At 46.1% G+C, this 26,679-nt stretch overlaps 1 protein-coding gene across 5 annotated transcripts in view; it reads right to left on the reverse strand.

The window, feature by feature from the left end:
- Window positions 1–17,907, reverse strand: part of PDZD2 (PDZ domain containing 2) — a 199,398-nt gene extending 181,491 nt beyond the window's left edge. For all 5 annotated transcript variants that reach the window (XM_072030849.1, XM_038170446.2, XM_038170444.2 and 2 more), the window contains exon 1: window positions 17,755–17,907. The gene's annotated coding sequence lies outside the window, so the exon portion shown is untranslated. The remainder of the gene's footprint in view (window positions 1–17,754) is intronic.
- Between the last annotated feature and the right edge of the window lie 8,772 nt (window positions 17,908–26,679).

The following is a 26,679-nucleotide window of genomic DNA, read 5'->3' on the forward strand; positions in this document are numbered from 1 at the left end:
GCTTGCAGATGACATCCCTGCAGGTGGGACTGGCTGGTCCCAGAGGCAGCCGTGGGCCTCCCCTTAATCACATGGGGAAGGAGCACAGGGATGTGAGGAAATGTTGCAGCTGAAAACAGATCTTGAGTCCCTTTTACAAGCCAATAGCATCTTAGTCTTTTTTTACAGATGGCAGCAAATTTGTTAAATCACTTGGATGCTTCTGAAAACTTTAGGCACTGTTGGAATAATCCCAAAAGAAAAAAGAAAAAAAAGCCACTGCCACTCACTCAAAGGGCTACAATGCAAACGGCAGATCTCTGAAATCTATTTTAAAAGTCCTGCCATAGCAGGACTGCTACAGACAGCTGGTGTGGGGGGTTTTGAACCCAAGACCTTACTTTATATAAGCCTGTCCCTGCCCAGATCTTTAGTTATATCATGAAAACTAGAAGGGGGAAAAAATATTTCCCTGACACACAGCATGAACATAAACACATTATTATTTGAAAGGCTGTACAAAGGTTAAGCCTTTAATCCTTTTAATCCAGACGACAAACAAACAAAACCCCATGCATGGCTCCCAGAGCACTGCTGAGTGCTGCCAGGTCTCCAGTGGGGACTCTCGCCATTCACCACTGCAGCAATTGAAGAGCCTCCAGCTACAAAGTTGCTGCAGAAGAAATAGATGCATGCACGTTTTTATTCCCAGCTCTTCGTAGCTTATTACAGGCAATCTGGGAGGCTGGCCTCATGTTTCAGTGAGAAGGGTTTAATTCTCGGGTCTGTAACAGCAAGGTTACCGGATTTCCAGGTCTGCCTGCTGAGCCAGCAGCAGCTGCCCTCTTACCAGCAGCACAGCCCTTGAACATAGTGATTCCTCTTACCTGTCACTTGCGTGTCCAGCATGAAGCTGAAGTCTCCCAGTCCAAGGATCACCGCAGGTGACCTACAGGCCTGGAGCTAATCAACTCCCCACGCACCAGCACTTGTTAAGCGTCGCTGTCACTTCCAGAAGATGCTCTGCCATGCACAGAGAAAATGCAGTTTCTCCTCGATAAAATCAAGAGAGTTTGAGGCAGGGAAGTAATCACGCAGTAACAGCAAGCAGAATATAAACTGCAGAGCATCTGGGGCCCGAGAGAGCTCCTTGTTCGGTACACCCTACGGAAAGCACTTTGCCTGGTGCAGTGCGTGCCCGTATTTGTACCACTCCCCCAATGCGGTATCACGATAAGCAGACATCAGTGCAGTAGTCCAAAGGGTTAAACGGATTTAGGACCTGATCTGGGTTTATCAGAACAACGGGAAATTCTTCCACCTATTTCAATGGGAATTGGGTCACGCTGCAACCACGCATCTTAAATGAGCCGCAGCAAGAGTGCCACTAATTTCAGCAGTACTATTCGTGTGATTCAAATGAGAAGTGTGGTTAAGTACATTTATCAACCAAGTCTAAATGAAAAATCTAAGCCATCCATATAAGCGACACATTTAAAATGCCATTCTCCTTTCTGCCATGTACCCAACCACAAATTGGTGAGCCACCACTTTATTTGCATTTACTTCCATCAAAGAGAGCTACCACAGATGAGTTGCAGTAATTAAAATCCACATTTCCTCTCAAACTATTTCTCACTTTTTCTGTATCTGCCTAATCAAGTATAAGCCACTTAGTGCAAATTCTGTCAATTTTGGGAAGAGTTGCTGGGCACAATGTCAACTACTTCAGCAGCACATAGACAAGTCAACAGAAGAGTTAACAGCCATGATTTAGCCCAACCCTCAGCAAGAATTTTTGACAGTCTTTTTGGAACCCAGCAGTCCCCTCTCTCCTCATTTCGGATGCCGTCCAGGATGCTGCAACAGCTCCCTAACCCTCACCCTGCTCTGCTACAAGATGGATTGGACCTCATCTTTCACTCTGAGCAGAGGTCAGGCCGGAGCCACACTGGCAGAGCGATGAAGCATGTGAAAGCTGTAAGGCTGCTAGATGTCCTCTGGTTATTAGTGTAGTCGCTCTAGTGTGTATTGCACACACCCAATCCAAGTAAATACTTTTCACAGTGGTGCAGGGCATCACTACCATCCTGCTCACTGCATCCTTGCAGCAGCCAGAGCTGCAGATCATGCACAGGAAGGGAAACACAAAAAGCAGTGGAAAGATGCAGCCGCAAATTACGTGACCCAGCCTACACACCTCAGTGCACAAGGGCAGAAAAAGAACACAAAGGCTCCCACCCCAGCTGGTGGGACTAATGCTGAGCAAATTTGAAGAGATGTGAGGTGGCACAGGGAGCTTCTGCTCTGCACGAGCCTCAGTCTGTCTCTGGTCTCAGCAAATTCTGCTAAAGCATGTTATCAATTTGAGATGACGTGGACAGCAAAGGAAAAAAAAAAAAAAAAACAAAAAAAAAAACAAAAAAAAAGGAGAAATAAAAAAAATAAAAACCACTCAACACACATCCCCATTTACAATGTGGCCCTGAGTTACTGTTAGCACAATGCTTCTGCTGCCACAAGAACAGCAGGTGTCTGATCTCACTCTGTAAAACAGCAAAGGTCATTGCAAAATTACAGCTGAGTTCTAGGTCTGTTAGAAATTCAAAACAAAAATTAAAATTAAAAATACCCACAGCCAACTTAGATCATTTTGGAAGCAGTCACCCCTCTCCCAATCCCCAGCACAGAAGTGCCATCTCCCCAGGTTTTCCTCCCATCTCACAGCACCAAACAGTTGAATTTACATGCATTAGAATAAGATCTGTTGTAAAATCAAAAGAGATAGGGGAATGACTGTAGCAGCTGGGGAAGGGTGCAAAGAACTCTAAAGGCCAAAAAAAGCCCTTATTTAGACATCCTACACGAAGACTGCCAGTGCCATGCGCTATCGGGCTGCCAAGCTCCCTGCTTGCCGGAGTGCTGACAGCATTTCCATCCCTGGCAGCTCGCGAGGTCACAGTCCCTGGGGACACTTCATTCTGCTTCCCACCCTGCTTTCCTTTAGCCCCATAAATTTCAGCTCCATTCTCGCAGCCAGTAGCTCAAGAATACGACAATTAAAGATTAATGTTTTAAATGCATGGAAAGTTGAAAAATCCAGATTTCTGAATGTCATGCCAGACATATTCATTTTTAAACCTTACCCTTGTGGTTTAAGACACCAGGCCAGGAGTGTCACTTTTCCCCAGCAGACTGCAAATGCTTTCTCCTTTTCAGCTGCCAGCTAGCTCTTTGGGCTTATATATTTTTTCTTTATTTAATTATTCACTGTAATACATGAAACATTAAGCAGCTTCTTTCCATGAAGAAATGAGCGTTGCTTCCCAATGACAACATGCTAAGCAGCCTTAATAGTGGGAATAAGGAAATGAGCTTCCTAGAACAAAGGGGAAAAGGGCAGGGAGAATGAGAGAGAAGCTACGAGCAGCTAGGATTTAATAACGCAAAAAGACAAGGCTACGTTTCAAATAAGATTGTCACAATCAGCTGACCTGGGAAATAAAGGAAAAAAAAAAAAAAAGGAGACTTTTAAAGCATAAAAAAGCATGTTTCCTGATACGACTTTTGGGCTAGAATTTTCTTCTTTCTCGATGTTTACAGGGATCAGTCAGCACAGAAGAAGCCATGGATGCAATGCTGAGATATGTGACACCAAGTTGTGTTTTCTCAGTGGTACTAAACCCTGCTAGCTGCAAGAAACGCCTGTTCTCCAGGAGAACGGGAGTTAAAAACTGAAGTCATTAACGAAAGAGAGTCCAAGCCACAATTTTTCCTGTGAAAACAGGACTGCATACACAACTTCCAGCTTACGCTACTCTCATTTAATGTCTTCTGCAGCAGCAAAGAGATGGTCTCATCAGGTTACAGCACAGCCTCATCCCCTGACTGCATCTCATGACCATATCTCACCATCAACCCAGACAGGACAACCCTGGCGACCTTGCCACTGCTGTTAGTTTTGATGAAACTCTTTACCCTGCCCTTGAAAACCTAGGTAGGATTGCGGGGGCGAGAGGATTTTCCTGATTCTGCTTTTTATTTGTTGGGTCACAGAGGTAAAATTATCCCAGTTTGATTATTTAAAGCTGTTGGCTGTGGGGATAATCTGTGCATTAGCAGCTGTCCGGTGGGTGGTTAGCAGCTTTCAATCCATAGTTGGAAGCAAAGAAGTTATTTTGCACAGCACTTAAAAACAGAAAACCAAGTGAACAGGACAAAAAATCCCATCACAGCCTGATGATGAGGTGGCTTTCTGCCGTAAGAAATCCTTTCATCTGCTGGCACAGTGGAGAGTGAGTCCCAGCCGTGCCCTCCTACTGCTCTGTGCACATCGCTGCACTCAGGGAGATGATCCTGAGCGAAGGCCAGCAAAGCACTAACTCCTGCAATTGCAATTCACCTCCTTCTGCCTTCCCAAAAGGAGACCCCCAGAAGCATAGCTCAAACCAGCAGGTTCCAGAAACCCAGCTCAGGAGCCGCAAGCTTGCTATCATCAAGCTAAGTCCCATTAGCCGTGAAGTAAGGAGGGCTAAAAGCCCCCACCTGGGCAGCAACTCCCCTGGGAAAGGTTAACAATGGACCTCCTCACCATGGATAAACATTTAGAGTACAAACACTGCTGGAGACAACCCTATCTAAGCTCTCCATCTGGTAATCCACTAAACAAACTCTTTGCCCAGTTGCGTCCCTACCTGAGCCACAGCAAGCTGCTCCTTCCTGAGCCAGGACAGTTTAAGTCTGCTGATTTTGCTCTTGGGATTGGTGCTTTTTCTCCTCCTACCTTCCTTTTTTTTTTTTTTTTTTTTTTTTCCTCCTCCTCCTACCTTCCTGTAGTCTGCAGCTGCTGAGCTCCAGTCCTGGCCCAAAGGGCTGGGAGCCAGGGTGGGGTCAGTGCAGCACTGGGCAGATTTCAGGCTCAAAGGTTTAAAAAGAACAGACACCAACACCAAAGAGCAGGAAATCAAGAGAGGATAGCGAGGGATGCGAAACATCCCAGGGATAGAAGTGACGAGAAGCAGAGATGCATACTTTTCTTATTAAAAATCTGTATCTGAAAGAGAAGGGAGCATCCTCACACACAACAGACCTGCACCGTGCTATCTCTTCTTTTCTGCATGGCCTAAGAAGGATGAGAGGCACACAACTTTCATGCTACAATTTATAATATAAACTTATAAATGTTTTATCTAACCGTTTTGCCACCACCATACGTGCAAGAGCTTTACGTGCTACGTGACTGCACACACACAGGCCACATCCACACGACTGTAACTGCATGAAGGTTCTTCAGGCACAATTGATAATATCTGGAGCATGTTAAAAAAAAAAAAAAAGGAATATATAGTTCCCTCAGCAGCTGTACTACTTTTCTCAGTCTTTACTAATTAACATATATTAAAGAGGCACCAACAATCACAGACCCAAGGTCACGTTTATCTTCCCTTTAAACCAAGGCACAGAACACTATCTTCAGCATTGACAACACTGCAGTCTCAAGTGTCACATAAGTGAAACTTCAAAGAGTTTCTTTGCCATAAGCCTCTTTTTTTTTCTTTTCTTTTCTTTTCTTTTCTTTTTTTTGAATTACAGTTAATGAACATGGCACCTTTGTGGAGTGGTCTTCTAATTTGCTCTGTCACCTCTCTAGTTCCTCACCCCTTCCTGGTTCTGGGAGCTGCCAGCCTGAGCTGTCCCTCACCCCAGTGCTTCCCTGCCCTCCGCTTTGGCCCCTCACAAAAACAAGCCAGTTGTTGGCTGCCTTCCTTCATGTGCATTGCCCAGAGTGATAACTCGTATTACAAAATACACAGGGATTAATTTACTGAAGTTTTGCTCCCAAAGACAAGCATGAAAACTATTCTGATGCACACTCAACATCCCTGCTGTCATCCTCCCCACTCTTTAAAAGCCATTTCAGCCATGCAACCAAATTTTGTATCCTCTATTAAGTCATTTAGGAAAACTTTCTCTGCTTATTACTTTAAAGAGTTAAAAGTTGCATGGTCTTTATTGTCTCTTGATGAGAAAGGAGATAGACAAGGCAAATGTTTTATTTACGCTTTAAAATTGGATGCAGAAAGATTTATAAATAGATTAATTTTAATTAGTGTCCTCATTTCATTTAAAAAAAAACTAAAAAGCGTTCCTTAAAATTAATGCACTGCTGCCATGCATATTAACAAATATGCCAAGTCTCTGCTTGTTTTAAAGCCCCTTTGTTGGTTAGAGGGTTTTTTATTACATATCAAAAGCAACCCCTGAACAGTTACTCTCAGAAACCATGCTGGAATAAAGCACGGGACAAACATTTTTCCTTGCTTTTTAACAAGGCTGCCCCCATAAGCATTATCCTACAGGGTAAACATTAGCACCACAGCCTTTGTGCCCTATCTCGCAGCACCCTGAGGCCACGTTCTCCCTCCAAATTCAGCCCAAAGAAACTCTTTGCTGTTTGTTAAGTCAAAGCTAGGCACTGGCCCCAAACCAGAAGCATTTGAATAATGGCTTAACATTTATCTCTCACTGAACTGTTTCTCTAGCAGCTGCAGAAATTAGATTCCTTGCAGATAAAGAGCAGGTGCAGTACCCAGGAAGATTTTTAAAAGACCACATTTGATGTCTTGACATTTGCGTTATATTTCATTATAGCATGAAGCAGAAGTGGAATCACTAAAACCCAGCAAGTCCAAGAAATACTGATACTGTGTTTCTGGAGCTCAGTAATCCACACACACTGGATGCCTGAGTTGCAGATGCCAGCACTACAGTCAGGAGAGTTACCAAATATCCTCCTTCATCCCCATTTCTCCATGCTGACCCGTGGTAAACATGCAGAGGTGTCAGAGGCTTTACCTGTAGCACAAACCATGCAAGAGAATCTCAAGTTGTCTGCTCTCCCCAGGGTCCCAAGATGCAGCCTTATCCCTTACACACAAGTTTGCTTCCTGCCTCTAAATATTGTTGACATTTTAGGGTCATCTCTGAAGACGTCCTCTCTCCCAAACACAGGCTCCAATGAATAAAATCTCTCATCTGAGCTGTTTCTTCCTGCCTAACCTCACTAAGATTTGACCTTCCTCCACCAACCACACCACCAGCACCATTTTCCTCATTTCACACCTCGATTACTGCAACCTCTTCTTTCCTCATAACCAAAGTCTGACTTGTGTTCTCTTCAGCCAGTACCACAACAACAGTAAATTAAAAAAAAAAAAAAAAAAAGCATTGCCCTACTCCTGGTTTTCTCTTCTTCAACTCAGCACTGCAAAAGTCTTCCAGTGTTGACTTTGAAATGTATTTCTATCCACTTTGACTTTGCAGTGCATATTAGCAGGGCTCAGCCCCTCAACCAGAGCAGCCTAAATGTTCCATTTCCTAATCAGGCCTGTGTTCTTTGTTCTTGTGCCAAGAAAGCAATGGAGAAAAGCTCCCTCGAAACACTCCTGCAGCTCTGGTGCCAATGGACACTGTGGCCACCACTTGGTGCCTTTGCCCACACCATCTGGGGGACCAACAGGAGACTGAACGTCCACACCTACACATTCTGGGGTCTGTGGCACTTGCAGAAGGAGGGCAGGATTTTTAGGCACTACCACATTGCCTAGATCATTTTCTTTTCCACCTTCCTCCTGTGAGCACCTTGCCCTCTCAGTGAAAGTTAAGTAAGTTAGTATCACTACCCTTTAGCTCCTGGCAAACTGATTGCAACCATCTACCCCAGTGGACATGCAGGCAGTCCAGGAGGGCACTACATGAAACCCGTGGCTGTTCTGAGGATGCATCACCACTGTGACACCCCCAACAAAACCCAAATGAACATTTTTGGATGTCACAGCTGTGAGTGACGGACTTGGATAGGCTGAAGTCTGGCACCTTCCTGTGCTTCAGGCCAAAGAAAAGAGAGGCGGGAGAGAGTGAGGTGACACTTTCCCTCTCTGCTTGATAAAAGGAAAGCTGATGGGGGTGGCAGGAGGGAGAAACAAGCTGGGCACTAAACCCCTTATTAATTAATGCATGTTTTGAAAAAGAAATGCTACTGTGCACTAATTTCTGTTGGTTTCTAGGAGCTTTCGTGACCTTAATAATTCATGTTTATGCAAGCTACTTATAATTTTAAGCAGTTGTTTCATGCAGATTTTGTCCATTGCATTTAACTGTGATTAATATATCTAACTGTGAAATGAGGTTGGTCATAATACACAAAGGGTAGCTTTTTTAAAAAATAGTATTTTTGTAAGGATAAACAAAATTCACAGCTTTGTCTGAAATAATTTTCCATCCATTACTGACACACACAATGCAAGAAAAGGAAAAATATTTTTTTTTCCCAGATTCATCTTTTCCCTTTCCTTTTCATGTTTTGGCAGCATTTCCTATACCATAAACTTTCATTGTTTCTCAAGCACGTAATCAGCGTGTGCTGTCTGTTTTGCTTTTCTTTATAGCAACAGGCGATTAAGAGGACTGAGGGGGGGGATTACAAATACCAAAGTGATTAGGAAAACTGAGATGCAGGTATAGCTCCTGAGACTACCTTTATATTCACGTTTCGGATAGCAGTTTGGGCTCTTGCAGTGCACAGGGTTAAGTACCAAGAGGACTGCCTCCACACAGGGAGAGGGCTCCTTCTTCCAGGCTCATGCCCATCACCCACAGGCACACAAGTCCTTCATCACATCACTTCAGGTGGTGGCCCAGACTGAGCAGCAGTTAGCCACCAGGTAGCCAGAATAAAGCCTGACAGAATCCAAAAAAAAGCAGCTGCCTATGGGCCCAAACACTTCCCTAAGCCTTTCCTGATAAACCAGATCAGTCTATTCCTACCCATCCTTCATCAAAACATACAGGTCTCAGAAAATCTACATTTACTTTGTGTCAACACAAGCTAGACCACGTTTCTCACTCTCGCCTCAGAATTTGGCCAGATTTAAGGGAACTGAGAACCTGCTTCTTCCTGGATAGTTTCGGGAAGGAGACAGGGACGTCGTTGTGAAAGGTCACCTCTCCCAAACGCTGGCAATTCGTACATATCCCCACCAGGCCAACTATAGACTGGAAGCTCTTCTGTAAAGACTCTTTCTTGGTTTTCAGCCTGATTCCATTTAAACAAGTTCTTATTTAAGAAAAACAGCACCTCATTTCAACTGGAATTGCAGTTTGCCCCTCGATATAAGCTGCCAAATACAGGTTGCAGCTATGCCTCCCAGCAAACAGAAAGTTTCCATCTGCAGCAGCAGAAGAGTGAACCATCCCTGCAGTGCCAGCAGCTTAATAAAATAAATAGAAGGGAGCTGAAATTGAAAAAAAAAGAAGTAGATGACTGTAGGAGCCACAGGCTCTTTGTTCCATGTTTGCTCTGGCTCTAGCAGAAATGGGCCCTAATGGATCGTTTTTTCCACAAATAAGGGACGTGGACACTTAATACAACCTACACAAGTGCTTGTGCTCACAGCTTACACAATGGACTCCACAAATCAACCAATTCCCATGGTCCATGCTGCCGGGCAAACTTCAGGCAACAGCAGCCAAAAATGAGACCGGGTATTTTTAAGGCCAGTCTTAGGTCTTCCATAGAACAGCTTGAGTTCAGTTTTGACAGTCACTTCTGTTGTCCTTCCAGCCTTTATCAAGTTAACATTTCAATTAATGGTTAAAAGCATGCAACTGTAATTGGTCTTAGCAGCTTGGAGTAGTGCTCAGAACAAGTTACAGCCCTCTCCCTCCCTCACACCCACGATGGAAGTCAATAAATCCAGGCACAGTCCTATGAGTATGAGCTCACTGTGGTATAAGAGCCAGGAGCTAAAATGAAAGTGTCTTGATAATCAAATAATACATAAAGTTCAGAAGTCTCCTAACTTTTTTATATATTTATTTGTGTGCTTACAAGATCGAAACAAATAGTTTTAATCACTACATATTTGGTACATACATCAATCAGCATCCACTCTGAGCTCCATTAGATTTAAAGGCATCCCCTACCCTGAGGTAGGATTATCCCCACTGAACGCTGAGGACAGACATTAACAGATGCCACATCCCATCTTCCAACCCTTAACACTTCCTGTGTGCTATCAGAGCAATTATCTCTGAGCTATCGTTCCCATCTACAGGAGGTATTAAAAGGCTGCAGATAAAAATGTTATTCACAAAGCAGGCTATTTCAAAGCAGGACTTCCCACTCACAGACCCCATTTTTCCAAAGTCTCAGTACAGAGAAAAACCACCATTGTACCAGATGGGGACTCCAAAGTGGAAATATCAACTCTAGAGGGTTTCTGCATTTCCCAAGCTGAGCCACCATTTTCTCTGCTTGCCCACATCCACAAAAGGAAACACACAGGAGATACAGAGCTTAGGACGAATGCACAAACTTCAAGAAATAGTTTGTTGGGCAAAAGTGCAGCTGTGCTATCCAAACCTTTCCCTGCCTTACGCTCCAGGACATGCATTATAAGAGGGCAGCTGCAGGCTTTCTGGCAGCGTATGAGCCTCTCACAACACGGCTGGTGATTTCACATCCATCAGATGGAGCACTCAAGCTGCATCCACACCAGGAGCGCCACGGTCCTTCCGATGAATGCTCCTTACTACAGTTATAACTACAGGCCATTACCTTTCATTTAGAATACATTTAAAAAGTAAATACATGAATGAAGTACCAAATAATTTAAGAGAGTGTTCTCCAGACAGATAGGAATAACTCATCCCTAAGACTCAGAATTAATTGCAGGAGGGAGAATATTTTCATTGATATATTCCTAGGCTGTAAAGTGGCACTTGAGTGACAGGCAATTACACATCAAGCAGTTTCTGTTGCACAATGTACAGTGGAACAGATACAGCAGGAAGGAGGAAAAAATACGCCTAAATACACCACAAATAAAATTTGTGTGTGCTGCCTGTAAGATCAATGCAAACCACCACAAACATTTGCATTAAAATAGTGCAGTAAATAACCACCCCACAGCTGAGACGTTTACAGCCACATTAGTAAATACACTTTCTCTTTCGCAGGGAGGGAGGTAATTTATTAAACCACCCAAACAAGACATCTTGCAATCACCAGTCGTGCTTTAATTAGGAAGGATCCTTTTGAAAGCAGAGCAAAGGGCTAGATGACCCAGCAGGTCCTTTCCATCCGAGTTACCCAGGAGCTGTCATTCACCATGCTTACGGCTAGGCAGTGCATGGAGGTTTACCTCCTTTGATGAACATGCTGGCACGGGCTGAAAGGAAAGGCTGTGGGCCAAGACAAGCCCATCACACCCAGCTCCCCGCAGCCCCACACCTGTCAGGAGCGACAGCACACCAGCCGGGATAACCGTGCCTTTTGGAGCAGTGCCACCCATTGGTTTGCTGCGTTTATTTACTTCCAGATGAGCGTGGTGACACCCCTTTCTTCTATTCAGAGAAGAAAGGGGTGTTACTCCATGCAAACTGGGAGGCGGATTGCTGCTGGAATAGGATGTGCTGTATCTCATCCCACTGCCCAGGCCCCATCGTACCTACAAAGACATGTTCCTGCTCAGCTCCTCATCCCAAGTAGCGGAGGATCCAAATATAATACATATGGAGGAAGGTTCCTCAGTGGTGTGCATGAGATGCTTTGTTTTTCTTCTGCAAAGACTAGAAGAGTAAAGGGTGGGGAAGATGATTAAAGGAAGGATAATATAGTCTATGCTGTTGGGAGCCTGGAAGGAAAACTGAAAGTTGGCCTGAAGTCAGCTCACCCGCAAGGTTGTATTCCTGCATAAACATGGTGAGCACGTTCCCAGCAGAAATACCTGTGAGTGCTCAAGAGCTGGAAGCTGGCACTGCAGATTTGGGCTATGGATGACCATGAGACAGGTAATCAGTCATGAAAGCCTCCAGTCCTTCCAACCTGGTCATGCTGGGAAAACGGGTAAGAAAGGGAGTAAGAGCAGGATTAATATTTTAAAGCCAAACAGCTGGTTAATGTCTAATACCTGTCCCACTTGTCATCTGACATCCTTCATGCTGGCAGTTGAGCATGGACCAGACAGGGGCTTTAGTCTTCAATGCGAGGTCTGCTGCCATCAGAGCCCCTGCCAGCCCCTGGTGAAGCTGATGGGATGATGGCCGGGCACTACAACGAGCAAGGTGCTGCCACGGGTCCTGTGCTGCCACAGGGGACACTGAGGAGATGCTGGGGCTACACTGAGCATTAGGCTTGCATTAAGTAAGGAAAGACTTTGAGCGCTGTGTTTTGGTGCAGACTTTGGACAGAAACTCTCTCGAAACCCACACCATTTTGAAGTCTCTCCTTGATCTTTGATTGTACTGAAAAAGACGCAAATACCCCAACAGATCATGCTGCTTGGTTATCCCAAGACCACCACAACCACTAAAATATATAACTGTATCACAGCCAGACCTACCCCACTCCACTAGGCAGTCACTTTTGCTCCAGGAGCAGAGAGAAGCAGCAGTGTGTTAACCTCTTAACTGTGGTCAGATGGCGATGGCTGATTTATACAGCTGCTACACCTGCACACAGCTGGAGGCCAGGAGAACCCTGATCCCAAATGGGCTGCATTTTGCCCATCTACCCTGGAGGCTGAGAAGATGGGAACACTGCTGAACTTGTAGACATCTTGCAGAAGGATGGTGGTACTGGTAAGCCAGCACCCAGTGCACGCCAAAGCATTTACAGAAGACCAAGCAGCTGGACAGATGCTCTTGAGCAGATGTGTAACACCGGGAGGCAGCAGCAGGATGTGTTCCCTGGAACACAACAGCAACCAAAGAGGGTTCAGCATCTGTTTTAATAGGGCCTGACTCTGTCAATCTCCTGGGCAAAGCCCGCTCGTCTGAGACTTTGCGGAGAGTGAAGTGAGCATCAAAGCTCTCCTTCGTTTTGTAGGTCAGGAAGGCTTTGGGGCTGGCACAGCGTCAGCTCACATTTATTCTGCAAAGTGCGCTTCAATTTTTCATTATAACAGCACCTACAGACTTTGATTGAAATAAATAATGAACCGATTTGTATCATGAATCTAAGAATCACTCTCTTCTGGTCCCCATCACGGATGGGATTTTCTTCCCAGTGACAAGCGTTAATGCATTTATGCCCTAGTTTCACACAGTGGATGGCACGATTGAAGTGTCAGGAAGGAAGGTTAGCACTGTTTTTTCAGACTGCTCCAGTCAGCCGCAGCAGTCCATTTCAGATGAAAACATCCCGACAGAGCACAGGCTGAAAGGAGGCTGGGTTTTAAACAGCACAGCAAAAGTCTTTTGTGTGGAATATGATTAAAATGTAATACTGAATAGATTTTTTGTGCTGGTCTGAGACAGGGAGGATGTCAAATTGTGGGCTTTTTTTTTTTTTTGCAGAGCGGCGGAAGTTTCACAAGTCTTTAATCCAGTTAGAGACTCTGTTTTCTACACTTTCTCCATTTTTCTTTCTGGAAACCTCCCCCGCACAAATCCTGACAGGCACCGCTCCATTTCTGAGCGCTGACAGAGGACACCTGGCCACTCCCCGTGATGGGACCCAAAGTCCTGCCTACCTGCTCTTCCCACCAGGCAAATATGGCCAAAGCCAAAACCCAGGGGGATCCTGACACTGCCTGATCTGAACTGCTCTGTCAGTGTGAATCACTGGCATTTTAATAATGCACAGTTATTCAATTGGAGACAAAAAAAAAAAAAAAATCAATTACCAAAAGTAGCCTTGCTGTCATTTCAAAGTTTTTGCCAAATTAGTTTAATACAATTCCATTTCGAGAGGAATTTAGATTAAGCACACACAATAAATGCTGTAACCCGCCCAGGTACTAATCCCCTTTGCTAACTGTCTAACACGGCAGGGAAAGTTAATCAAGTGCTGGCCACAGCAAATAGTAATAAAATTTAAGCACAGCTGGCATACCTTACCACAGCAGCCTATCTGGGAGGCTGCACCAAGAAGGAGCCATGGCAATTAGGCAGGTATGACAGCAGAGGCATTAGCTTGTGGAATTACAGGCCTTCTCCTGCCTCCTTTGCAAAGCAAGATAGCAATATCAGCGTATCAGCAATAGATGAGGAGCCTGTTTTAAAGAGAAAAATTACAATTATTTTATTCCGGGTAGTAACCACAAATTAATTTTATTCACCCGAACCACCTCTGTCAGTGCTGGGAGCTGCTGCTGAACCACCGCGGGCTGCCCTAGCTGGCTCCACATCGCATGCAAACCTCAGGCTCCGTGCAGCGGGAGCTGCACGAGATACGATGTCTTGTGACATGGCGAAGGTCAGATTAGATTCCTCGACCTTCAGGCTAAATGCATCAGCTTCGTGCAATGTATTCATACGGCAATTTTTTAATGAAGACAACGCAACATTCAGAGCAATAATGCTTGGTCCATGCGGATCTGTGTTAAAGCACAGTATTAACATAAGCACTTTTGTACATGATCCAGTCAAAATCAGACAGAAGAGCTGTTACTGTGGTGCATGGGCAATGGGAGTGGGAGGCAGAAACTCAGCAAGGTGAGGACAGGCACTATGTGAGCCCAGCATGTTGGACACACCAGCTGGGAATAACAAAACAGGGAATGCTGTAAGGATCATACACCGTACAACCAACAAACCACAGGGAACAAAAAGCAGTTCGTTAAAATGATACTGTTTCAAGAGAAACAAACCTCAATTTACTCATCCACTGCTGTCACTTTCCCTCTGTCAGCAAGCAGGTACGTCCGAGTCGGTGCCCAGCACGCTGTAATGCAGTGCCAGGCTCTCCCAGGCTCTACACAGCAGCCAGCTCTCACATGGACAAGGGGGTCAAATTCAGAAAAATGCTCTTTTCTGCTCTCTCTCTGCATATATTAATCTACGTGCTTATTCCTGTTTACATTATGAGACATATGCCATTAAAGAGCTCACAGGATGTGCACTGCAGCCAAGTTAATATTGCTGTTGGAGTCTCAGCCTCTGTATTTCCTGACTTTTACTGCTGACCAGTTCTATTTTATATATATATATATATATATTTATTTATTTATTTAATTCTGCATTTGTCTAATAGAGTTTGTAAGTAGTGTGAACCCATTTGGGGTAAGAACGCAATATTGAGCGCCAATTAGCACCTGCAGGAAGCCTGGAGAAAGAACAAGCCCTATACTGAAGGCATTTAGAAATATCAGTATAGAATCGTGTACAAATATAGCACAGAAACGTATATTTAGCAATGGCATAAATAAACAATTTGCAAATATGCCTGCATTATAAGACCATTTTGTATATTTCTGTGGATAAAATCTACTGCTTTTGACTTAGGGCAACTTGACTGACCTTTCAAGAGCCGATACGTGTGGTTTATACAAGATTTATGGCCAAACCAGTAACAAAAATAAAAGCAAGACATTTCTTTCACAGATGTCACAACTTGTATTTTAAAGGCAGAAAGTAGAGCCAATTTTACTTAAAATAAGTTGAGCAAAGTGTTTCACAAACCTTGTGCAGATGAGCTAAGGCGGATGGACCTCACTTTAAAGCCTTCCATCACTGTGCACTCTTGCACCCAGCCAGACTCCTACCTGGAGCCATTTCTTTATTCTATAAAGCTACTGAAAATCTAGCAAGACACCAACTGCAATACTATGTAGACATGCAACTCTAAAGTCCTTTTAAATTTGGCCCTTACAACACAGACACTTGACTTCAACCAGCATTGCCAAACAATCCTGCAAGAGATACCTGCTCGGTGAGATTGCTGCCACCGCTCTCCTCATTTCTAGGAAAGCCTTTCCAGTGTGAATGTCTGCTCATAGTTTTTAGAGTAGCAATCCCCCACCAACATTGTAAAGGGAACATAAAAGGGCCCCATGTCACGAAAATCAAAAGACTTTTAGGTCTTCTTTTAAATTAAAAAAAAAAAAAAAAGGAATCACATCCTACTTCTGTAAAACGTTGGTGAGTTTTATAAAAGTGAAAGAATAGGTTTCCTCCAGGCTAAGCATTGAATAATTTTAGAGAAAAAAAGACTTCAAAGACACGTTTTACATCCTATTTGCATTTAGGCATTTTGTTTTTCAGAAAATTAACTCAGTAATATTGCAGGCTATTCTTCCACACACTGAGCTTCGGCCACTGAACAGACAACATGCCCAGTGCAAGAACCACATGAGAGAGGGAGAAGCCACTCCACGAATAAACAGTAAGTCCAGTGAGTCCTCTGGGGGGATTAGCACAATCTTTGCAATTTAGTGCATCCTCGGCATGAAAGGGAGGGTTACAGGGGGCACACAGGTGTTGCCATTTACCTTAAAATGAAGGTAAAGGAACTTTGACCAAAGCAGGCAAGTTTAACAAGATCTTCTTGCAGCTGCTCCTTTGCCAGGGGCAGACGAAACCCAAGCCCATGCCCAAGCCCTGATGGCTCTGCTGAAACCCAGAGGCTGGTGCAGGGACCTTGGAGAGGGCACCTCAGCCCCCTGCACCCACCACAGTGCGTGAACCCCTTGTACCAACACCCCAGCAGTGCAGAGGGGACAGGGAGCAAGAGTGTCGCAGGGGTGTCCCCTTCCTCCCCTCCCTCGCTCTCCCAGCCAGCAGCAGGGACCTGACAGCACGCTGGGGGAAATTTGAGGGGGCTGCAGTTCATTAAAAGGCTACCGAGGGGAAGCACTGAGGTTAACAGCTACATTAGGCTCATTGATAGATTTATGGCACCTTCTAAGGGGCACCAGAGCTTTTGGCAGCCAAGCAGACTGATCCCCGAGTTACAGGCTGAGACAGGTTGTACCGAGCACCCCGGCCACCCGAAGGAGAGGCACCACAGTTAACTTCAGAGTTTGAGGTCGGGTCTCGATGTTTTCCTCTCCCTCACCTCATCCACAGCTGCTCCCAGGCTCACAACACCGCATGTACCACAGCCTGCTCTGTGCAGACGGGAGTATTTAATGACACAGAGAACTACTTTCTGATGATTGGGGGGGGAGCAAAAAAAAAAAAAAAAAAAAAAAACAGAGAAAAAAGCAGCCAGATGTTTCATGCTGTCTGATTTTATCAGTCTGCTGCATGCAGGCAGGTGGAGGGGGGAGGGATGAGGAGGGGGATTTATGGGACTGCCACCCCTCTTGCCCATATCCCAGAGCCAGGCTGCGCTGTGAGACAGTCACACACACACAGGACCTAATCCACCGCATGTCACAGAAGGTGACGGAGATCCTTGCCCTCCACGTGGGTGCACGGGGGGCAGCAAAGCAAAGGCAGGACAAAAGGGGACCCCACAAGCACCCCCCAGCCCCGGTGATGCACCCCACTGAGCCCTGCAGGGATTGGACCACCCCAACCCTGGGGGATGGACCCTAATAGCACCTGTGGGGCTGCACCCCATTGACCTACACTGAGATGCGACCCTCTGGCCCCAGGGCACGGGGTCCTCTTGGTCCATGGGGAATGCACCCCCCTAGGTATAGGTCACGGGGGTAGCACCCCACCGACCCCCCGGTGGGGAGGGGAAGCACCCCAGTCCCAAAGTTGTGGGATGCACCCTCCAGACCCCAGGAGATGGAGCCCCCAGGGCAATGGGGGAGGCACCCACCGACCCCCGGAGACGAAGCCCCCCTGGCACCGTGCCGGGGGGGGGGGGATGAAGCAGGTCGGTACCGGCAGGGGGGGAGCCCCCAACCGGTGCAAGGGGGGAGCACCAAGCCCCGCAAAGCCCCGCAAAGCCCCCTCCCCGCAGGACCAAAGCCGACACCGGGGAGGTGGGGGGGCAAGCACCGACCCTCTTCGCTCCCCTCCGCGCCCCCCACTCACCTCGGAGGGGCCGTGGAGGGAGAGGGGGGGCCGACACCCGCCCGCCCCCGGGGGCAGCCGCTCCCTCGCCGCCTTCCTCGCCGCTCCGCACCGCTCCGCACCCGGCCCGGGGAGCGGCGGGGGCGGCCCCGACGGGCGGCGCGGGGCTCCCGAGAGGGGCGGCCCGACGGGGCGGGCAGCGACCGAGCCCCGCACGGGGCGGTGCCGCTAATCCACCCCCCCGGGGGGATCCCCCAGAGCACCCCGGTGGATCCCACCCCGGCACCAACCGGGAGGCTGGGGTCGGATCGGCTGGACCCTCACCCCCCTCCTCCCCCCGAGCCGCCCACCGTGCGCTGCGGTCACGTCTGGGGGCGCGCCGGGCTGGTGACAAGTCCCTAAAATGTTTTTCCCCCGTATCGCTTTTATCTCTCGGTGTCGCTCAGCAGGAAGCGCTGTTTCCAAAATGAGGGTTGGAGCGAACGCTGAATTACTCACCAAAAAAAAAAAAAAAATCTTTTTTTAATTAGAAAAAAAAAAAAAAAAAGTTCCTTCTTTACTCAAAACTTCAGATTGTTAAAGTGGAAACACGTTTTTTAATGTTCAGTTGCTTTTTAGGTCCACTCTTCCCAGCAGTGCGAAAGGAAGCGGTCAGCAGCTCTGGTTTCTCTCAAGCCAGAGTCCCTTCCTGGCTCATGCCCCGTCCGAGGCAGGGAGCACGCTTCCAGGCCTGCTGTTCTAAAGCCTAATCTAAAAATAAATAAATAAGAGCTCAGAACTACCACAGCATCTCTAAAGGGCTGTCTTTATTACAGGCTGCAGCAGGTAGTCGCACGGCGATCTGGCCCAGATGCTCTGCCTGCCGCTCCTTTGAAGATGTTTGCTCTTGACTGCAGCGCCCGTGCTGATAACCAGACGGGCACCAAGCCCTTGTTTTGGAGTGGGGTCTTTGCTTTCTCTTTCTCCTCCTCCATAACAACATCGTTTAAATCTCTGTAAAGTCAGGCAGACCCGTTTTCCCCCCGTTTTCCATCCCAGCCGTGAGATAACGTTTACGAAGCGCTCCTGCTGCAGCACATTTGGCTCCTGGCAGGGTCACACCGTGGAAGCAAAGCCGATGCTCATAAACAACACTTTTGCTAAGCACTTTCACAGGCAGCTGCTGGCATTCAGTTTTGTAATGTAAATCTATCTCCGCTTCTGCCTGCTAGATATCGGGCCAAAAGGTGGGAAAGATACTGCGCTGCACGTGTTGGGTTTACTCTGCAGGTCTCTATGGAAAGGTCGACTTTGTCTACATCTGAAATCAGGAATTCTGGAGGCTGCCAGCAATGTTTTACATTCCTCTCTTACACATCTGAGCAATACGTTTTTTTCCCCTGCTCTTTCTGAAGGTTGTGCACCTCTTCTGCAACATGAGCATCAAAATCTTAGCTAAATGTGATTTCATGAGTATGGATCTCCCAACATTGATAGGTCGGATTTGCAGTATTTGTATTATCTGATGCCGATAACATCAGCAGTGTTCTGTTTTTCTTGGACTCCAGCTGGGTAGAGATTAAGCCTATCCCTTGGTGTTTTCCACGCTTCACTAACAGAGTGGCCAAAAATCTCATTTTATTTTGCTTCAGATAAGGTAAGGGTGCTAAAAGTAAAACAGCTCACTGGATGCCAAAGGAACCTAGGAGAGGAGCTGGAGCCCAGGAAAAGGGAAGACACCAGCAAGCAGGGAGAAAAAGCAGGTTTAGCACATGGAGCAATATTCAGCTTTCAGGATTCAAATGCTGCTCAGATCATGTAACCCAAGCTGGATGTATCAGCGGGACCAAATTTCAGCGGCCTGTTTCCAGAAAGCTGGAGCACTTTCAAAGTCACAGCACACTTTAGATACGCTAACAATGATTCATCCTGATCCAAGCTTCGACAATCTGCAGTTTGGTCACACTTCCCCAGCACAAGCAGGGCTCCCTGCCCTGACCTGTGACAGCGTCCAGAGACCCGGGCAGATCTGCTGAGCTGTCGCCTGCCCTCGGCTGTCCCCAGCCGGGGAGGTTCACGTTGTGCTGAAGCTTTTCTGTAGATGCTTTGATGCTGCTTTGGTGCAGTTTAGTGACTTGGGACAGGCCGGCAGGAGGCAGGGCAGAAGGTGCAGATGAAAAAGCAAGGGGGGTGTACGTAATGCTGCCATCACTGATGCTACAAAGTGGGGCAGTATGTGTCTGGAGTGGAGTGACTGGAATTGGGACTTCCCCCCAACAGCTTCCGAAATTCAGGCTGCGATTCAAAAACCACAGTGTGACTCCTGACACTCTGGGAGCTCCGCTAGCAAGGCTGGTGTTTTCCTGAGTTCATGGAGAAAAAGCTTCGCCTTTGACATTGCTCTTCTCTCGCCTCATCTCTGCCCTTTACACAGACACACGCTCTCCCGTGTATGTCGCTGGTATAAAATAGACTGTGGACAAGCCACCACTGGCTGTGCTGCTATAATTTCCATTCACAAGGAGGCTAAAATGAACTATCCTGTTGATTTCCTTATCTATGCGGAAAAATTAACCAGCAGGACGACGGTAATAACCTAGAGTTATCTTGGTCCTCAGGTGGACGCTCTATTCCAATTCTGTTTGGAAATAATTACCCTGAAAGCAAAGTAATTTCTGCAGGACGGTGCCTGACTCTGAACAAGCGTATCCATACCCCTTCCCCTGCGACAGCACCAACAGTGATTTGCTTTGCATAAGCAAAGCCCAAGAGAGAGAACACATTACATAAATCTCCTCCTTAACCCTCTACAGTAAATACAAGGCCAAAAGGGCTGAATTAGAGAAATCTTGGAAGTCAGAAGGAGCCATGCTCAGAACACAAAAAGTCACAACAGGCTCAGAGGCACAATCGCAATTTCGGCTCTGCATGGCCTGTTGTCAGCTGTAATAATGGCACACTGCTTTGTTCCAGCTTTAATTTGGATTCCCCACTGCAAATGGGAAAAAGAAAAAAAGAAAAAAAAAAGTCACAGTGCTGATCCAATACTTTTTGCTACCTTTTGAAATCCTACTACAGCTTTACAGCAAGAGGAAAAATAAGCTAATAGCTGTGAATCTATCACTAGGGATTTCTCTCCCTTTCTGTCTTTCCTCCTGTATTTTCAGACTAACTGCAAGCCTTACTAGCACAGAAAGTTCCCCAGATGCAATGGATTTCCCCCAGAGCACAGAGGTTTGCAACTCTTATGTATGACTTGGTTTAAATTAGCATGAAACATAGAAGATAACTTTACCATCTGCCTCAAACATACGGAGGGGGGGGGGGCAAATTTGGGGAGCAAACATGCTGAACTTTAAAGTAAGAAAATATACACTTGGATACATTTACTGGAAGCTGTTTGTGGATACTACACATTAAATTTCTTTTGCTGCAAAAGTCTCAGATATGTACTGTGTATAAATACTACCTTTAACAGACCAAAATAAGTCAATATTAACCTTCAAAGTGTCTCAGATTCAAACATTCAGCTATAAATCTTCATAGAAACATTCATTTTCAAAGCTCCTGAGGGTAAAAGCCTCTCTAAGATTATTTTGCAATATACATAAGACACAGTTCTCTAAAGGCTCTCTTCCGTGTAATTCCAAGATCATCACTTATTTCAATTACAGTGACCTAAGATATCATAAGTCAAATTCATTCACTGAATGAACTTGACTGTTGATCTAATAATTGCAGGGCCAAATACATTTCAAGAAATAAATACGAAAGTCTAAGTTTGAAAAAAAAAATAAAAATCAAGTACCAAAGATCCTCTTAGCAATTCTCATTGAGATTTTTTTTTTCTAATTTCCTCAGCAAATTAGTCATCCTTCTCTTGATAACATCCAGTGGTTATCAGACTGGTTTTGATGCTGCATTTATTTTTCTTTGAAGTAATAAAGTTTGGACTTCTTTGTTTTCTGTTTTTAGATAATTAACACATAATTCCTCCCTTTGTCTACAGCCTTTTTCCTGTGTGTTTTAGGATTTATTAAACATAATTGTTAAACACACGGACACGTATGAAGTCATTTACTGTTTCAAAGCACCTTCTTATATTTGACCATGCACACAAACCCATATCTGCAAGTGCCCGTTGGAGAAACCGTAATATTTTTCACCATGGTTGCTAACTTCTGTGTGCTGCCCTGACAAAACAGCAAGAAAGGCGCTGATGAACCATTTCTTGCACAGAACCAGCACCGAGGATTTATAAAAGCAACTCTGTGCCGTAGATACAGCACTGCCAAAGCAATATGCAGGGAAACGTCCCCATCTTCAATACGGAACTGGCAGAGGAAGGCAAGCCAACGCTTTATCACGATGACATTAATCAAGGGCTGCGCAAAGAGAAGTGTTTTGAGAGATTAGCCAAGTTTTTAATAAACGTGGCACCACAGCCAGTGCTGCCCCTTCCCGGCACAGGCAGGGCTCCAGCCTTCCCCATCAGAGCCCCCCCAGAAATGAGGGATCAGCCTCATGTCATAAGCAGTGGCTGAGAACCGAGATCCCCGACACGTTCATCACAAACCTGCAGCCGGGGGAAACGCAAACCACCGCTCTGATGTCTTCTCCGCCCCAGAGCAGGAAGCACTTGCTGCGGACAAAGCCCGTAAACAGCCTGCTCACCCTTCAATCAGAAACTCGTCACACGTGTTAATCATTACAGGCTCTTGCAGTCGGGTGGTGGTGTTCATCTGATGAACTCAGCTGACAAATGTAGCTTGAATCTGGCCTGGTGTCTGCCCCGAAGTATGCTTTGATTTGACAATTACATTAAAACGCAGCCTGGGTTTGTTTCTGTGTGTGCATGTGTGTGTCCGCGTGTGTCTGTACACATGGAAAGAGACTCCCAGTATTTTGGTGCTGTTTGAATGAGTGCTAAGCATCGCAGGCCATCTGTCAGTAGCTGCACTTCTAAAAGAGGGAAGAAAAGGGAAGAGATATTTTAATCCTTTTGCTCACAACTGACAATTTCTCTGGAGATTCATGCAGCTCGGAAGGAGCGGTGTGGTGTACAAAGGCAGGTTGTGTTCAACAGGTCCCTGAATCCTTCACATCTCGAGGTCATAATATTTTGCTATGCCAGATAAGGACGATGGCGTGTCTCCAGACAGCCAGGGTGCTTTCTAAGGGCTTTGGAATCTCAGATGTAAAGCGATAAAGGAAGGCAAAATAATCGTGCTAAACAAGGGCAAGGCAAAAATGAAGTGTGTGGTCAGAGCATCTTTGGGGATCACGAACATTCTTTGTAACACTGCATAAAGAGATTTGACACTATGGAGAGTTTAATCTTAGTTTAATGTGCCATTTTTTTACCACTACAATATACACAGCATCCTTTTTTTGTTTGTGGGTTCTTTTTTTTCTGCTTGCCTGAGTTTCTCCCCAAATTGTATTTGATGGAAACTCTTCATCAGTAGATTTTTCTCAAGGAAAAAATAAATAAATAAATAAATAAATAAACTACCACCAACTGGTCTGCAGTTGGCATTCCTTTGTCATCACACACCTGTTGCACATCCACAGCAGCCTGTTCCGGATGACTTTGCGTTTAGACTTCCTCATATTTCCTTTGTATTTCTTGCGCTTACTCATTTTAAAGAGGGAGAGATCCAAGGCTGACAAGATACGAGCTGGCTAACGGAAAAAGCTGCACGCTTGAATTTTTTTTAGCTCTGAGAGCATGTGATGTGAAGTCTTGTGAAGGGGCAAAAGTCTCTCACAAGCACTCCCAGATCTTGCCTCAGTGTCTGTTTTGAGCAACCAATACCTGGTTTCCCATTTTAAGTGAAACTCACTGTTATTCAGCTTGAACTACCCGGGGTCTAGAACTCTGAAAAAGCTAATAAAAAAGTTTTCTACACAGTGCTATTTTTGTATCAAACCTAAAGCACTGCAAGCCAGAGCTGTTACTTCAAATGAACATTATTCTGTGTCATTGAGACAAGGGTGCATTGTAACAAGCGCAGGAAATCCAAAGGAACAGGGAATCAAATAAATCACCTGAAGTCCTGGCAGAGAGGGAGAGACAAAGAGACAGACCTCAAAAATTAAACCTCTGCATGGCTCTTGAGGAACTGCAATCTGCAGTGATAAAAACCGCCCTCGCAAATAACACCACCGAAAACTTCAGAGAGCTGAAATGTCAAATACTAATGTAATTCTGCTAAATAGCCCTGAGATAAATCCCATTCTGCTGACAGTAAGGAGTCAGAATATGGCAGATTTCTACCCAGAGAGCTGGCACAGAAGGGAGGAGGTAAAGGGACTGAGGAGCCCGCTCGTGGCCGGGATGAGCAGCCCGTTACCTCCCCAGTCTGGTGAATTCACGCATGGAAGTGAATCAGCACAACAGCTGTTTATGCTCCGATTTCTTTCCAAAAGAGGTAAATGAACAAGCCCTCTCCGCACTGGGGATCTGTCAGGTTTAATGGAAGGCAACGCCTGAATTCGAGTCAATTTGCTTGGAGCAAAGAAGCCTGAGCGCCATAAACACTACGAACATCAAAGGGGTCTAAGTGATGCTGGTGCGATACAAAGGACTGTTACGCAGGCAGCCAAAGGCTTCTGCCTTTATATGTATATATATTTACATATATATATAAATATTTCATTGCTGGTTTGTGATCTGAAGGGCTGCAGGGGTGCAAGCAGCTGTTTTTGCTCCACTCCCTGTGCCCGTCTCAGCCCTGTTCATCCCTGTCCCATCCTCTCCCCATGCCACCAGCCCCCTGCACCCACCCGGACAGCGGTGGTGAGAGCACACGGGGCCCCAGGGCCACGGTTCACCACCACGGATCAGCACGGATATGGTGGTGAGGGCAGTGGGCATTCATTTAAACATTACGTGGATATTGTAAGTTAAGTTGCAAACACTGTCTGGGGCAGTAAGAGCACCCAGCCCTGGGGGATCCCAGTCCAAGGCAAGTGGTCTGCTGCAGACCACCACCCTAAACAAAGCAACATACTGATGGTGCCTCAGTTTTCTCTCTGGTCAGAAAGCCAGTGTTTCACAGAGAAAAATCTCACTGAGAGCAACACCAAAGCTCCCTCCATTGTGGCACACGTGTAGCCACATCCAGCAGCGGCACTGGAACAGCTCACGTCTGCTGCACCTTTCTGTTCAGCATGGCTGCCTGCAGTGCAAGAAGCAAGAAGATACCAGGGTGCTTCTCAGGTGAACTTCAATAGGAATTCGCTGCTCCACAGCCCAGCTCTGCCCATCCCCTTCTTCCCCAGCAGCGGCCCTGTCTCTTGGAGATGCCGCGGCTTGGCACAGGATGAGCAGCCACTGTGAAACCCTTACAAAGGAGAGGGAACTAATGGGATATTGCTATTTCTGGAGCTGCCCATTAGAGAAGCTCTTCTATGGTACACAGCATGCCAGCGTACTTTAAAAAAAAAAATAAATAGGAACAAGAATATTAGCAGAGGAAGCATATGTGGCCCCAAGACCATGACTCATCAGGTTAAATCGACCAGCTGAGGTCAGTGCTTCTACTTATCAGCTTTTAGTTGCAAATACGGTGATGGGGACTGTGATTCTATTACTTAAATTTTACATGCTGTGTAAAATACGGCAGTGATTAATGTCTGTAGCTAAGGCAGCTAGCTAGCTAGATGTGCTGTTTTTAGAATTTGGAAGCTATTTCAAGGTCGAGAGGTTTAGTTTTCTTCCTAAAGTGGGTTTTCAGCTGACAAAGTGGGCTTCCTACAGATCACAGCGTCCGTATTTATAGGCAATAAAAGTATTGTGTGCTCTCATCAGCAACCAAAAACAGCCCAACCGCAGCCTGATGAGAAAAGCCCCACTAATTGCACATCCACAGCCACACATCCTCCGAGCATTGTGGGACCCTGAAAGCATTGACCGTAAGCTGATGCCAAACAGGAGGAAATTTTGACAAACAGAGAAAACATTTCAATAACGTGCCGTTGTTTTTACCTTTTGGCATCCCAGATTTTTGGCAGAAGCATCCTCCCTTTTAGTCAGTCAGTACCCTGGGTGTTCAGACCATTGGTGTGCGGGGGTCGTGTGAGATGGTGCAGCTGGGGGCAAACCTGACCCTGCTTTGCTCCTGGGTTGTGCTCAGCTTCAGGCAGATGGTGGGAAACCACCTCTCTGATGAAGGTCCAATTTTTTGCCAGGACAATGCATGAAGAATATTACAATGGATGGAAATAATCTTTTCTCCCCACAGTCCTATAGGTGAGTTGTTGCTGTTTTAACACCATTTTTCACTTATTGGGATTTTTTTTCCATTCTGGTCTTACTGTCAATTGAAAAAGGATAATAATTAAAAAAAAAAAATCACAGGTAGTGATGATGGGAGGACAGTGCTGCTCTCTGTCAAACACCCAGGCACCCAGAGACTTGCCCAGGTACAATGTATTTGTACAGTAGGAGGAGAAACACCCTTCTTTCCTCTCTTTCACCAGGAACCTGCAGCACGGGGACAGTGTAAGCCCAGAGTAGAAGAACAACCGCCTTACCACCGTTTATCTCCATTTCCCAGCGGAGGTAAACTAATCCCCAGTGACTCACATCCCCGAGGCGAGGCAGCCTTACTGGGGGACCAGGGGCACCCTGGGGAACAGCCCTGAGAAGGGCAGCTCCACTCAGCCCACAGCCTCTTAGCAGCCAGGCCCAGTCGCCAAAATATGCAAAACCTCCTCTAGGAGCCCTGTAGGGCCACGGTAATTACAGACGAGCTGCAGCACTGGCTGGGGCTGTGCTGTAATTACCAGGAACAAAGATAAAACCCGCGAGCAGGCTCTCAAGCTACTGGGATCAGAGCTCTGCTCAGCATTGCTCTCCACAGCTGCATCTCTCTGTCCACAGCATCAGCTGGGCACCATGCAGGGTTTTGTTCAGCTTTACCCGATCTCCAGTTCTTCAAGACTATCTCTTTATTTTTT

This window comes from Anas platyrhynchos, chromosome Z (genome assembly GCF_047663525.1).
Source record: "Anas platyrhynchos isolate ZD024472 breed Pekin duck chromosome Z, IASCAAS_PekinDuck_T2T, whole genome shotgun sequence".
NCBI lineage: Eukaryota > Metazoa > Chordata > Aves > Anseriformes > Anatidae > Anas > Anas platyrhynchos.